Here is a 15,862-nt window from a genome sequence, read left to right as displayed (position 1 = left end):
CACTGCAGCTGTATGCAGAGAGTCCCCCGGCACCCTTAAATATTGCAGTTTCATAATAAATATAACACTTAATGCAGCTGGGAACTGCTCAACTTACAGTGCAGAAAGAGGGGCTGGGCGGTAAGGCGAATACTACACTTCACTACAGAAAATATGGGTTCAATTATTATAAAAACGGTGGTAATATTTATTTAATAAAGGGAATGTTAAACTTATACTGGAGGCGACAAACATTATATTTAATAACTAATAGGGACATAGATAATTATTAGACTAAAGGAGGCACATACTATTATTATTCTACAAAACAAAATACAATTCATTATTAGGTTAGAGCGGGCAAAGATTATTATTATTAGACTAAATGGGGCACATATTTTATTCTTCTAAAGGGGGCATAGAATATTATTATTATTATTATTATTATTAATAATAATAATATTGTTATTATTGTTATATGAATTGGGGAAAATAATTTTAGAATAGAGCACAGATTTTACTTATTAGAGAAAAGGGGACACAGATTATATTTATTAAACCAAAGGAGGTAATTATTATTATTATTATTATTATCATTATTATTATTATTATTATTATTAGCATCAAAGTGGGCACAGCTTATTATTATTAGACTAAATCGGGCACAGTTTCAATTTATTACATAAAGCGGAGGGTGCGGACAACACCCCCTCCAGTGGCTGGCAATGCCAATTCAGAAGTGACATAAACACTATTTCTTGGGCCCCTGCCATTATATTCTCCCAGATAGATGACATCATGATCAAGTCTGTCACTGTATATGCACTTTAATTTCTCTTGGGATACATAGAATTCCATAATAAGATGGACACATTTGTGGAGGAGCAGCAGTTTACATAGGAAGAGTAGAAGACTTGGGCAGAGTGAAAGTCTTTACTGCTAAAGTTGTAGTTTTGCAGAGCAGTGCAGAAATGAGACCAGCACACGAGACAAAATTCTATAAGTGAAATTGGTAATTTTCAGTTTTCATCTCCGTTTGCCGTTGCCGTTTTTACTATAGGAGGGGAGGTTCTGTCAGAAGGTACGGGGGATGTGGCTGCTCAAATTGCATGATCAGCGCTGTGCAATGCCCCAACATGTGGCATAGTACTCCAGGGGGCGGGGCCATGTTGACACAATTCACCTTAACTCGTGTTTCCTGGAGAGGTGGGTGGGATATGGGATTCTAGTCTACTCTCCAGGCAGTGCGGAGTGAGCATCGCAAACTTCTGTAAGTCTACAAGACATCCCGGGAGTGTAGACAAGTATCTGTTTACCTACTGTGTGATGATTTAACATGAATTTTAGACCATACATTTCTGATAAAAGTGCCCTTTTTTGAATAATGTGATTGATGAAGGTGTCAGATGGGAATGGAGTAAGTGAATACCTGTATGAATACCAACTTAAAGTGTGTCACTCTTTCTCGGAGGTCATTAGGCACACATCAGTTTTCCCTTGTTCTGTTAGATTGCTACATAAGTGGCTGTCTCGCTTCCTATGCCTAAGGGGCACATTTATAATTGTTTTGTTCTTTGACCCAGTAATTATAATTTCCTATCTCTGCTATTTGTGGCAAAAAGAAATTAGGAATCGCCTAAATGTATTAAACGAAAACGCGCACAGGGACAGCGGCATCCCTGCGTTGTGTAAATAATGAAGTGATTGCATTTGTTATACCTTCACTACATCTTCGGGAGCAGGTCACACAACTGCGCATGTGCGGTCTGCTGAGTGCCTGGGAGGGATTCTATGGATCCCTCTCCTGGTACTTTTTGTGAAATGTAGCCTATAGACTACAACAGGCTGATGTTAGCTATGGGGCCAAACTCCAGAATGTGAAAATTCTGCTGCTAAGCAACCACTATAGAATCCTATAGGGGCTGCTTTTGTGATCAAAAATAGGAGACAGCAGGAGATATTCTCTGATATCTGCTGCAGTCCCGAGATACATTCAAGGGATACTTATTATTTGCCAGTACCCACGAAAATTTCCTGCAAGTAATAACACAGGTCTGCGATGAAAAAGCTTTTTTAACGAATTTATGTGATACTTATAGATTTTTGGCATCCGAACACGAAAAATGACTCCCAATTTTGCATATCACATCACGTTTTTCTGCAAAACGTGTATTTAGGAATAAGTCATTTTTTTCATATTCTTTAAAGCAATAAATGTATTCTGCCTACAGTAATTGTCAAAACATTGTCTTAAATGAATTCAGTCGGTAGTATAGAACGTTGCAATTCAGTTCTCGTGATAAAACTTCCCCCCGCCCAGTGCCAGATTAAGGTCCACATGAGCCTGGAGTTGAAATTTACAAAGGGCCTAGACGTATTCATAAATACATGTTTTGCAGAAAAACGTGATGTGAAATGTAAAATCGGGAGTCATTTTCGTGTTCAGAAGCCAAAAATCTATAAGTATCACAGAAATTTGTTAAAAAAGCTTTTTCATCGCAGACCTGTGTAATGTAATAACAACAATAGATCATTGCTCATCCTGTCTAAAGGAACATTGCATACACAACAACTACAACTACAAGGTGAGCTGGCGAAGGTGGAACCAAATACAACGGATGCAACACAGTTTTGCCCTGTGCCGGCTCATTTTAACCCCTGCCCACCACCACATACAGTATACACACACACGTACAGTACATATACAATACACACCACTCGTATAGTACAGTATACACACTAATTGATGCTACTCCTCAAGTAGATCAAGGATCCAAACTACAAAAGAAATTGTCAGGGAAATGCTTAATAGTTAAACAACCTTGGCTGCAATATGAGTATAAAGGTAAATTTTTTGAATTCCCATATTGAGCATTTCCCGAATAATCTCGGAGACTACAGTAAAGAACAGGGTGAACGGTTTCACAAAGACGTTAAAGATGTAGAAAGAAGATACCAGGGTCATTGGGACATCAGCATGATGGCTGACTACAGCTGGAAGATACACAGAGACAACACAGGAAAAGCCTATAAGCGAAACGCGACAAAACGAAGTTTAAAGACAAAAAAAACAAGATATAAACAATGTTTTCAATAATTATGGTTTTGTTTCTATTATTGTTTGATTTTATTGTTATTTTATTATGTAATTAAGACAAAAACACAGTGATATCATCTACACTTCTTTGTATTTCACAATAAATATGTAAAAAACAATTAAACTTCTTTTTTTTTCTTAAAAATGTATGTAACCCCCTTATAGGTAAAAAAAAATTAACATACTATTTCTTGATGTACACAGGAGTATAATTAAGAATATAAAAGTATTATTAAAAAAGATTTCAATACCTTCAATTTTGCAGACTTGATGTATAAGCCCCATAGGGGCCCATTTATTAGTGATCGCATTTGAAATGCGATCTGTGCATGGTATTGCAAGATGCGATCATTGCATGGGAACGTAACATTGGGCACCCGCAGGGACAGGGTCCCAAAAGGATCCTGTCCCTGCGATGTGCCCAGAGTGCTGATGGGGCTACTGCGCATGCACAGTCCCACTGACTGTACATGCGCAGTCCCGCTGACTGTACATGTGTGGCCACGTTGCCGGGGGAGGGTTCCTATGTCTCCAAATGGCATTAGTCAATCTCCGGAAAGCATCGCATTCCGTTAGTTGGTAAATCGGGCAGCATCGCATCCCCCATAGAAACCTATGGGGGGGGCGCAGCTGCCTACGGGAATGGAGGGATCCATCTTTCATACATGGGGTGATACTAAATATTTATGGTTACCCCTCGAAAACGGGTATAAGCTGCAAATATTTATTGATAAATGGGCCCCTATATCACATAATTACCAACTATCCCTAGTTTCTCACAGATTTTTTTTTTTACTCTGGGAGGGTTCGTATTTTATTCAGCGTTTATCTTCTTTGGTATATCGCTATCCATTAATTTCCTCTGGGTTTTATAGGTTTATCAATTATCCCTGTGGCAAGCAACAACACTCGTCTGGTGTTTACAAGTGCAGGAAGATAAGCCACAGGTCAGACCAAAATGCTGGAGACTTGTGATGGCTACATTGCCACCCACATGAAGAGCACAGGCATGAAGGCAAAGTGATCAGGTAGCACTGCACTGAGGGTCAGATTCACTATGGATCACAATATTGCGTACGCACGCAGTTCAACTGCAATAGCAAGCTAATCCATTGCGATCACAATGCAAACTCAGCACAATATAAGGACACCCACTGTACCTTACACCATACTTGCCTACTTTTGAAAAAGCATTTCAGGGAGAATGTGAAAGCAATACGTATGAGAGCACGTTACAGTGGGCGTATACTGCTACATCTGGGAGGTGTGTCATAAAATTTCCTTACATCCAAATGTAAACGAGCCTAAAAGTAGTTAGTAAGATCTACTTGTTAATGAAACCACACTGATACATTTCAGAAAATGCATGTAGCCATAGGGATCATTGTGTCTTATAACCAATGCATGGAAATGATACTAATGATCCCATTGATGAATATATCTCTGAATGCATATATCAGGCTTGCAACTTTTTGGCTGCCCCTTCCGGGAGGGAGCAGCCAGATCGGCATGACAGGGGGCGTGGCCAGCACAAGGAGGCGGGGCCAGGCAGACTACGTGTATTTGTGGGCGGGGCGAGGCCATGCATTAATACACCCATTGAGAAGAAGGGGGTGGGGCCAAAATGATGCAATTCACCGTGAATCGCGTCACCGGCCCCCCCCTGCTGCAGGGTTTTTAAAGATAATTGCGGGGGGGATAGGAGGAGTGGGCGGCTGCTGGGAGGATTGCCGGCCTTCCCGGGAGGTCGGGAGCGGCACCCAATTTTCAGGAGGCTTCCGACCAAATTGGGAGGGTAGGCAAGTATGGTATATATCTCAGTTTTTTTTATATAACAGCTACATAATGGGGTAAGGTGCAATCAGGGAGATTACTAGACTCTTAAGGGAGACAGGGAGAGTACTAGACTCTTAAGGGAGACAGGGAGATTGCTGCTATTTCAGGGAGTCTCCCTCACAATCAGGGAGAGTTGGCAAGTATGCCTTACACACATCCGTAATGTTTAGCAGAATAGCGAAAAAATTGGTAAAATCGAGTACCATCGCAGCCTCACGCACGCTTACTCAGAAATTGCTAATAAACCACGCACGCTATGGGGGGAATTCAATTTAGCTCGATGATGAATAACCGCGGGAGGGAGCTGTGATGTTATTGCATTAGATATGCCCTCCCGCAGCTATTCGATTCAATGCGCTTTGTCAGGAAGCAGGTAAGTCAGAGAATGCCAGTTCTCGCGACTTAACTTGGGTGTTAAGGCGCGGTAACCGGCATTCTCCAACTAACGTGCCGGGCGCGCTGCTGTTAGCACCGCGCTAAGCCAGCAAACAGCTGCGTGCCCAGCCCTTTTGTCGGATCTCTCCTCGCATCCCCAAGGGGGTGCGAGAAGAAATCCTTTGTGTGTCCAAACAGCACGTTGAATTGAATAGCTGCGGGAGCTCCCTCCCGCAGCTATTCTACATCACACTAAATTGAATTCCCCCCCTGAGGCCGCACACTACGTATGGCATCGCAGTGGCTAACTTATACATGTCCCTACAATGATGTGCATACGCACTGGCATGTCTGATTTTCCCCGACCACCACCCCTGTCATCACCCACAAACTCTGCTTCCTGTCAATCACTCTGCGAGGGGTCTCAGATCAATACCAACATCCGAATCCCAGCGAGTGACTTAAGATAGGCGAAAATACCGAAGCAGAAGGACGCCAGACCAAACGAGGTAAGTCCGGGGCGCCTTTAGTGTTAGCCGTGGGGGGGGAGGGTTAGGTTTAGGGAGCGTAGCGGAGTTAGGGTTAGGTTTTGGGGGGAAGGTTAGCATTAGGCACCCCTAGGGGGGAGGGTTAAGGTTAGGCATCCCCGGGGGGAAGGTTAGGGTTAGGCACCCCCCCGGAGGGTTAGGTTTAGGGTGCGGTAAGGGGGGATTAGGGTTAGGCACTGGGAGGGGAGATTAGGGTTGGGCACCACTAAGGGAGGCTTTGGGGTGTAGGGGTGAGAGGGGTAGGGATAGGGTGCTCACCTGCCATATCGGGATCATCTCCCTTCAGGCTGCTGGCATCGGGATAGCTATTCAGTCGTTGGGACTTCAAACCAATTCCAACTCACACACTGAGATGCATACACATGCACAGAATGCAACAATCGGACGATTGCGTGCGCATTAGCAACTGCGTTCCTTGCTGAATCAGGTCCGAATATGCATTATTTTTAGAATAATTCACATTCATTTTATTGACACTATTGCACTTTACAGAATAACCTCCCGAGGAGATTACATGCCTGGGACGTCACATGACTTTTGGAAATACCTAGAGATGTCTTTTATGCAAATCAGCTAGGTTTCAAGCAGGCTGCTATTGGTATCTTATTTCCTTGTAAGCAGTCCTGGGTGTGAACTTTTATGCTCTAAAATCTGGGGATGTGTTTGTTATTCTTCTTCTGTAGGGTAGTTATATTGGATAACTGATCTATATTATGGATACAGAATAGAGATACTTCTTATTCAGCAAGCAACCACTCTTCCTGGGAGAAGGGACTGGAAGTGAGGTCCCTGGATACTGATCTGTAAGTCAATTTGATTCATGTTACATTCTTAAAATAGAAATGTAATGGAACATATACGGACTTGTGCAGAGTTAGGAGCAAATTAAAAAAATCAAAGGAGAAAAAAAGGGGTAAATTTGTACTCTGGCAAAATCATGTTGCACTGCAGCCGGTGGAGAAGATTTTAACATTTGCTGAGAGATTTATATTTTGGTAAAACGACGTGTCCTAACTCAATTGTAGATGTCCATGTAAAAACAAAGCTGCCCAGTATTTGTTGACTATGTGCAAAAGCAGCCTGTATTTACCCTACATGCAAAAAAAAAATAAAAAAAATATTTGCACAACAACCCTCTGTCACCGCGACATGGTTTATTCCAAGAGCAAATTGCTATTTTTTTTTTGCTCCTAACTCAGCTTAAGCTAACTGAGCGATGTATATATATGTATATATATATATATTTATATATATATATATATATACATATATATATATATACATATATATATATATATATATATATATATAAAAACACACATGGATACACACGTGCACACACACTCTATTGGTACACTACTATCTGACTTTGTATTTTCTTTCAAACATTTGTTAAAAAAATTGTATCCAGGTCTTTAAGTGCTTTATATATGTTTCATATGATTCAGATTTATTAAATGTCTTAGATACAGAGTGCAAGGTTACACTTCTACAATCTTGAAAACATTAAAATAATTATTTAAAACTGCACGTAAAAGCCAGACAACTATCAGTCCCAAGGTCACGTTCTATAAGCTCACCCCGCTAACACCATCCCTGTCTGAATTTCTAATGATTCTCTTCATCTTTAAGTCTCCTCTTCAGCAAATATTACATTTCTATAGAATAACGGTCGGTAGTTAATTAGTCGGCACTTGGACTGTTAAAATGTCTACGGAATAATGTCGACCAGGGAATGCCAGCGCAGTAGTCTTTTTATTTTAAGCATTGTAACTGTTTTGACATTATAACTTTAAAGATGATGCTTTACCATCATGTTTAAAGTTACAAAGCTGGCACGGTTACGCTATAAGTAACATCACTACAGAGTCAGCATTCTAGGGTTGACACTTTGACTGTCGACAGTGTATTGTACACATCATACCAATCGCAGCAAAAGAACAGTTGGTTAAAAAATGTGTCTTATATGCAGAAATGTAAGGATTTTATTGATTGATACTGAAAGGTGGTGCATTTCCAGGGATATGTCTTAGTTTAAATCCTTGCAAATTAGGAGATATTTACCAACTATGGTTGCCCTGTGAAGTAAATATTAGGCCTAATTAGTCAGTCAGGCGTAACCGTGATTTGTGGATCATTTTTGCATTTCTCTGTAGTGCCATGCGTGACATTTCACAAGGTGCGTCTTTTTTCAGTCGTACGTGCCACTGTGTACAACTAAAGTGCTGGGATCGGGGCTAGACTCGGTATGCAGACGCAGGCAGTGGGGATGCCGATAAAGCTAAAATACAATAAAGGCATGGTGTGGGCGTGTAGTTGTGAATTATGACTAAAATGGTTGGTGAAAAGTCGCTTGGTGGGTTCTGACTTGCGGGTGCTATAACTTCTGGAATAAGTTTCACACTGATGATCTTGATTACGTTAATATGTACGGTATGGGAAAGGGAAACGGAGGGATGATGATACACTGCACTGAGAAAATGTATAGATATCACTTTAGAAGACTAATGGTATGTTGTACATTGTAATATGCACCCTAGGAGCAGGAAACCTGAGGTAGTTCAATTTAGAAAGAAAAGAAGTACTCCTTTGTGCAGAGGCCCACCTCAATATGTTCCTTTTTATATTAAAATATAACTTTTAATTGGTTCATCTCATAAAATCAAGGAGACAGTATAAAAAAACACGTATGAGCTCAACAATTAATTTGTATGTATCCTCCTAAATTATAGGACATACAGTCAGGTGCATAAATATTGGGACATTGACAGAATTTTCATATTGTGTCCTCTATTCACCACCACAATGGCTTTGAAATGAAACAAACAAGATGTGCTTTAACTGCAGACTTTCAGATTTAATTTGAGGGTAATTACATCCAAATCAGGTGAACGGTGTAGGAATTACAATGGTTTCTATATGTGCCTCCCACTTTTTAAGGGGCCAAAAGTAATGGGACAAACTAAACAATCCTAAATCTAACTTTCACTTTTTAATACTTTGTTGCAAATCCTTTGCTGGCAATTACAGTCTGAAGTCTGGAACGCATAGACATCACCAGACGCTGGGTTTCATCCCTGGTGATGCTCTGCCAGGCATCTACTGCAAATGTCTTCAGTTCCTGCTTGTTCTTGGGGCATTTTACCTTCAGTTTTATCTTCATCAAGTGAAATGCATGCTCAATCGGATTCCTGTCAGGGGATTGACTAGGCCATTGCATAACATTCCACTTTTTAGCCTTAAAAAACTCTTTGGTTGCTTTTGCAGTATGCTTCGGGTCATTGTCCATCTGCACTGTGAAGCGCCGTCCAATGAGTTCTGAAGCATTTGACTGAATATGAGCATATAATATTGCCCGAAACACTTCAGAATTCATTCTGCTGCTTTTGTCAGCAGTCACATCATCAATAAATACAAGTGAACCAGTTCCATTGGCAGCCATACATGCCCACGCCATGACACTACCACCACCATGCTTCACTGATGAGGTGGTATGTTTTGGATCATGAGCAGTTCCTTTCCTTCTCCATACTCCTCTCTTCCCATCACCCTGGTACAAGTTGATCTTTGTCTCATCTGTCCATAGGATGTTGTTCCAGAACTGTAATGGCTTTTTTAAATGTTGTTGGGCAAACTCTAATCTGATCTTCCTGTTTTTGAGGCTCACCAATGGTATACATCTTGTGGTGAACCCTCTATATTCACTCTTGTGAAGTCTTCTCTTGATTGTTGACTTTGACACATATACACCTACCTCCTGGAGAGTGTTCTTTATTTGGCCAACTGTTGTGAAGGGGTTTTTCTTCACCAGGGAAATAATTCTTCTGTCATCCACCATAGTTGTTTTCCGTGGTCTTCCGGGTCTTTTGGTGTTGCTGAGCTCTCCAGTGCGTTCTTTCTTTTTAAGAATGTTCCAAACAGTTGATTTGGCCACACCTAATGTTTTTGCTATCTCTCTGATGGGTTTGTTTTGATTTTTCAGCCTAATGATGGCTTGCTTCACTGATAGTGACAGCTCTTTGGATCTCATATTGAGAGTCGACAGCAATTGATTCCAAATGCAAATGTCACACCTAGAATCAACTCCAGATCTTTTACCTGCTTAATTGATAATGAAATAACGAGGGAATAGCCCACACCTGTCCATGAAATAGCTTTTGAGTTGATAGTCCCATTACTTTAGGCCCCTTAAAAAGTGGGAGGCACATATAGAAACCGTTGTAATTCCTACACCGTTCACCTGATTTGGATGTAATTACCATCAAATTAAATCTGAAAGTCTGCAGTTAAAGCACATCTTGTTTGTTTCAATTCAAAGCCATTGTGGTGGTGAATAGAGACCAAAATATGAAAATTCTGTCAATGTCCCAATATTTATGCACCTGACTGTATAATATATAACATATAAAAAAAAATGATGAAAAAATGGGAATAAAAATAAAAATAAACATTTTTTAAAAAAGTTGAATTCTTGAATATGTACACAGTGCTAATTAGTGATTATATTTACCAAATGGGTAAATATCGGCGAATATATTGGTGAAAATAAACAATTATAGTGAAAAACACACAGTTTAAAATTACACCTTCAACCAGACCATATGCCCATCTATAGATATAGTCAATTGTTTAACGAGGCGTCCCTCAAATACAGTAGCGGGTAATCTCAGTTAAAATACTTTCGATAGAAACCAATTGGTTAGAGAGGAGAAAGGAAAAAAGCAGTATCTGTGTATTTAAATGCACTGGGATCTGCTTTCCCCAATCTTGCCAAACAAAACATCTCACTGGGGATGAGAGTCCAGTGCAATGGCACAGTTAAAAAACAATAGGGCTGTTTCTGCTGCCTGCACTGGCTCAGAGCTAACCCTGTTGCTGTGCATTGCAGGGTGTCAGCGTAGAGCCGCAGCTGTTGAGAGAACAGCGGAGGAGAGATTAAGTACCTGATAGTTTATTACTTTCTCACAGGAAGCTCCTGTGAAATAGGCCCCAGCGAAGCGTGCAACGGTACTGCTCACGGGGTACCTCTGTGTGCACAGAGGGCCCCCGCACCACCAGACCATTGCCAACTGGGAACCCAACACTATGAAACTATCAGGAGTTTTTTTGTTTTTTTTTTTAATTGTGGAACAGCCTGTATCATACAAAAATTATAAAAGCAAACCTTTTTTGTATAATTAAAAATAAATAAAATGCAAAAGTAAAAAAAAAAAAAAATAGAAAAAAGGTGATTATGGGGTAATTTGAGGTCACTTTTAATTTTTTTGAAAAAATGGCAAAAATCTATATTTCATTTAAACAAATACTGTAATTAAATTTGGGGTGCATCAATTATTGAAAGTTTATTTTGGGGTAATTAGAGGCGATTTATTAACACCATGTAATTATTGTACTAATTAAGCTAATTGGAAACTTCATATTGCCTAATTAGTCATGTGGCTGAACGTCCCAGGGGTTCTGAACCTGCCTGATTCAGTAAGGAACGCATGGATGCAGACACAAGCACCCGGCCGCTGCGAGAATATGCTAATGAATGCATACGCACGGCAATAGCAGCAGAATAAGCAGACGCCCAGCACTACATAATACCACCCACTTCCCTTTACTTGCATCCTCTATACCTAGCAAGACAGCGGAAACATTGGTAACATCGAGAACCATCGGACCCATATGCACAATAGTGGTAGACATAGCGAGACTTCCTGTATGCAACTAGACCTCAGGCTGCATCTGCTGCAAGGGCTTAATTATGCATGCCCCTGAAATGCCCTCCAAACGCACAGGCACGCCTGCGTTTGCCCGACCACTCCCCCGTCACCACCCACAAATGGCACTTGATGTCAATCACTTGGCCCTGGGGCTGCAGGCTCCCTGCGTACGCATACCCCATCGCACTGCCCGGTTCGCACACGCGCACTGCGATACATACAGAATGTGAATACATGACTCCTCCCATATTCTCCTTACTTATTTATAACTGGGTAGAATGCATCAGTTATAGTGAGGTAGTATTCCTCATCTGGGTGTTCTCCTTGGTAGCTCAGTGCACCTATAAATGTTTTAAAGAACATACAGTATAATTATAAAACATAGATTCAGGATTGTCCAAACTCCTACCAGATAGTGGATGGAAATGCACATGTCTAACGGTAATGGCCCATGATCCTCTCTTCATGGGATCCCTTCCGATGGTGGAGAATGGAGTGCCTGGCCAGCCCAAATAACTGACGCATTTCGAGCCCTCCAGGTTCTTTATCAAGGCAGTGGTCTGTGTGCCTGCATCCTGTTTATATGGTAGATGTGCAAGTTACTTCTGGTTCTTGGGCTGATGACCGGAAGTGTTCTAGTGGTGCGAAATCACGTTAAGGAAACCTTTGAGAGACAATACCAATAGCATAGCAATTGTGACAGGATGCAAGATGCCACTAATGAGCCTCAAATGTCCAACCCTATTTAGAATACAAAAGCAAGATGATCTTCTCCAACACTTCCAGGTTAATCTGAAGGGACTTGTGCCATAAACAGCAATACGACTGCACAGATACAATTTATTTTACAGTCCTTATTATTATTATTATTATTATTACTGTATATACATTACTGTAAACATATGAGCCCTGGTATCACTTCCTCCTAAGGACACAACAGTAACTGGAATGGCCTAAGGAAACAACAGGTTGGAATGCAACATTTCTGGTCTGGTGATACCGCAGCATTCCACACTCACTGAGAGTAATGCAAGATCACATTCTATTAATTATTTAATGCTACATCCTAATATCATATCATTGCTTTCTTTTTTTATTCTACCTTTAAAAATGCTTTCTAGATATTTAATTTCTGTAACCTGAAGCAACACATAGTGGGAGCTGAAGTTTCCTAAAGGTAAATGCTAGATTGCATCCTTATATTTCTAGACATGTAGATGCATTATAGGAGCATATTTAAAGAAGAGAAGACATTTCAAGATCTTGGCCTCCCGTAAATAATGCCATCTAAAGATGATATTGTGCTGCTTTAGACTATGGGCTACACATCGCAAAACAAACCATGAGAGGGTTCCTTAGGAACCATCTCTGGCATTTTCCCTCGCACATGCGTGATCTGTAGACCACACATGTGCAGGAGGCCAGAACAGGAGTGAAGAGACGGTCTCCACACTCCGAACGCCTTGCAGGGACACGGCTCCTTTCAGAGCCCCTGACCCTGCGGGGGCTATTCGATACATGCTGGTGCCAAGATCGCATCCTGCAATAAAATCATGGGTGCTAGTAATGCGCCAAGATTGCATTGCAAATGCGAGTGTTGATAAATTGGCCCCAGAGAGTGAAAGGACTGTATTGACATCGTAGAAGTGCGGCTCCACTGATTTCCATGATAGCCTGATCTGACATTTAGCTGCTTTGAAGATATGCTTGAAAAGGTTTTGCAAATGACTGGGATAGGCCTACAGTATGCGTTAGGAAGAAGTGAGGTGAGCCACAATTTTGAATACTAGTTATAGACTTAATCCACTTAATTAGTCCAGTATGGAACCAGCTTAGGCCACGTCCACAAATGTGCAGCAGGATGCCCATCTGCCTGCCCAATCTCCAGCACAAGTCCGAGGTATTGCGGAAAATGGAATGACTGCGTGTTGGTGCCCAGTACCATACCATCATTTGGAGTTTGGTTGTCGACTAGTAGAGTTTTATAGAGAGAAGAAATCAAGCCCTTAGAGGAAACTTCACATCGCTTCACATCGACAGAGTGACTCTAGCAGTGTAGTTTGTAGGAGCTGGGAGGATTTATGAAGGGACTGATAGAAAGGGTTTGGTATAAATGATCTACATGAAAAAGATAGACAATGTCTAGATAGACCCCACATGGTAGACAGTCAGTAGGTCGACAGGGACAAAAGGTCAATAAACAAAAGGTCTACGTGGATGAAGATAGGGTACAAAAGGTCAACAGGATCAAAGAGACGACACAAAAATAGTCAAGACCTGGGTTTTTTTTCTAACCCTAATCTTCACACTAACCCTCCCTCCTGGAGCTGGACCCTAACTGTCGGGGTAAGTGCCCTACCATAATCATTGCTCCTACTGCCTAACCCTAACCCTCCGGTAAGTGTCTAACCCTAACTGTCCCTCCTAGTACCTAACTCTAACTGTTGGTGTAAGTGCCTAATCCTAACTCACCTTCCTAAACAATAATCCTAACCCTCTGGTAAGTGCCTAACCCTGCAACCTTTTGTACCTGTCTATCTTCATCCATGTTGACATTTTGTCCCTGTTGACCTATTGTCTACCATGTGGTGTCTATCTAGGCATTGTCAACCTTTTTAATGTACATCTATTGACTGGATCCTGATAGAAGCTTCTGTGTTGCAAATATTTTTAAAAAAGTCTCCAGTCTCTGAGATTGGAGATCTGAAAAGTCCAGGAATAAGTGCAGAAGTGCTAATTGGATAAGAAATAGGAAAATGTTCCACGTCGAAGTCTGAAATGCCCTTTGATTTTGACCTGGAGGAAATTGCAGAGAGGAATAAGTAAGGTATGTAATGATTTCAAATTGTAGCTGTGGGTACACGAGTCCCATAATGACAAGGAGAATTTTAGAGCTGGTACCAATGTAGCATCCCTAGGGCAACTGTGAGGGACAATCCAATGTAACGAGGAGAGAGAACTCATGTCTATCAAGTCTGCTTTGATGGACTTCCAAAGATAGCAATTGAGGGAGGACAGTGCCAAAGGACATACTGGGTTAAGTGCCCTGCTTGGCAATATTTAATGAGATCGGGAATGCCAATCCTTCTGTGTATGTGGTATTATATATAGAATATCCGTATTTACTTTCTGGGTTTCCGACCTATCCATATAAACTCGAAGATAGCCTGTTGGAAATTTTCAAGGACTATGGAAGGAATTGGAATCATAAGGGTTTGCCACAGATATAAAAGTTTGGGGAGCATAGACATTTTAACCACAACTTTGCAATAAATAATTTGTTTGTTCCAGTGGAAAGGTCTTTTTTTTTAGAAAGTCAATAAGACTAGAGAACATATACAGTAGGTAACATATAGCTCAGTATAAGACATGGTGATATAGACCCAAAGATATGAGTCAAAGTTGAAACTGACGTTTCGCAAAGTGTCAGAGTATATGTTTACTACATCTGAAATCTCCAACTTCTCTGTGTTTAGTTTGTAGTCAGAAAGGTCATCGTATATACCTCATTCAGGGGGTTTGGGAGTGAAATGTGAGGTTTGGTGCGGGCCAGAAGCACATCATCAGCATACTAGGCAATTTTATAATCACAATGGCAAATCATAATTCCTGAAATGTCAGGGTTGTTACATGTATGAGATGCTGGGGGTTCCATACTAGTGCAACTATTACGGTCAACAGGGGGTGACCCTGTCTGGTGCCATTGGTGACCGAGAAAGAATTTAATGTAAACCCACTAATGAGCACTGTAACAGAAATGTTTTGGTATGGTGCTGCCCTACCTCTACCTCAAGTTCCCTCAATCCTCATGCTCTCAAGTGTGCATTGCACGAGTGGCCTGGCCACTCTGTCGAAGGTTTTCTCTGCATCACGGGACCACCACCAGAGCTGGAAGCTATTTGCAGTTACATACATGGATAAGATCTATGATTCTTCTCATATTGATAGATGCTTGTTGGTTGGGGATAAAGCCCAACTGATCATGATATATCAGTGACGGTATGACAGATACCAGTTTATATGCTAGAATTTTTGCAAATATCTTGATATCCACGTTTAAGAGGGATATAGGTCTATAACTACTAGCATGAGTGGGGTCAAGGCCAGGTTTTGGAATGACTACTATTTCAGCTCTGGTGATGGCCCCATAAAGCCTCCAACAGAGTTGAATAAGTATACAAGCATAGGGGTCAGGGAATCAGTACAGGTTTAATATTAGGGAGCGGTAAAACCTTCCGGTCCTGGAGCAGGTATTTTATAACCCTCACTATGGGGGAGATGTACTAAACCTTGGAGAGAGATAAAGTGGAGAAAGATAA

General features: G+C 41.1%; 1 protein-coding gene across 2 annotated transcripts in view; it reads left to right on the top strand.

Annotated features, from left to right (window-relative positions):
- The first annotated feature begins 6,531 nt into the window (after positions 1 to 6,531).
- Positions 6,532 to 15,862, top strand: part of LOC148511633 (uncharacterized) — a 42,179-nt gene continuing 32,848 nt past the window's right edge. For both annotated transcript variants that reach the window (XM_088442028.1, XM_088442027.1), the window contains exon 1: positions 6,532 to 6,638. The gene's annotated coding sequence lies outside the window, so the exon portion shown is untranslated. The remainder of the gene's footprint in view (positions 6,639 to 15,862) is intronic.

This window comes from Taudactylus pleione, unplaced genomic scaffold (genome assembly GCF_031769625.1).
Source record: "Taudactylus pleione unplaced genomic scaffold, aTauple2 ptg000302l, whole genome shotgun sequence".
NCBI classification, from domain to species: domain Eukaryota; kingdom Metazoa; phylum Chordata; class Amphibia; order Anura; family Myobatrachidae; genus Taudactylus; species Taudactylus pleione.
Note: the sequence above shows the minus strand (reverse complement) of the source record. Positions and strands in the feature narration are given on the sequence as shown.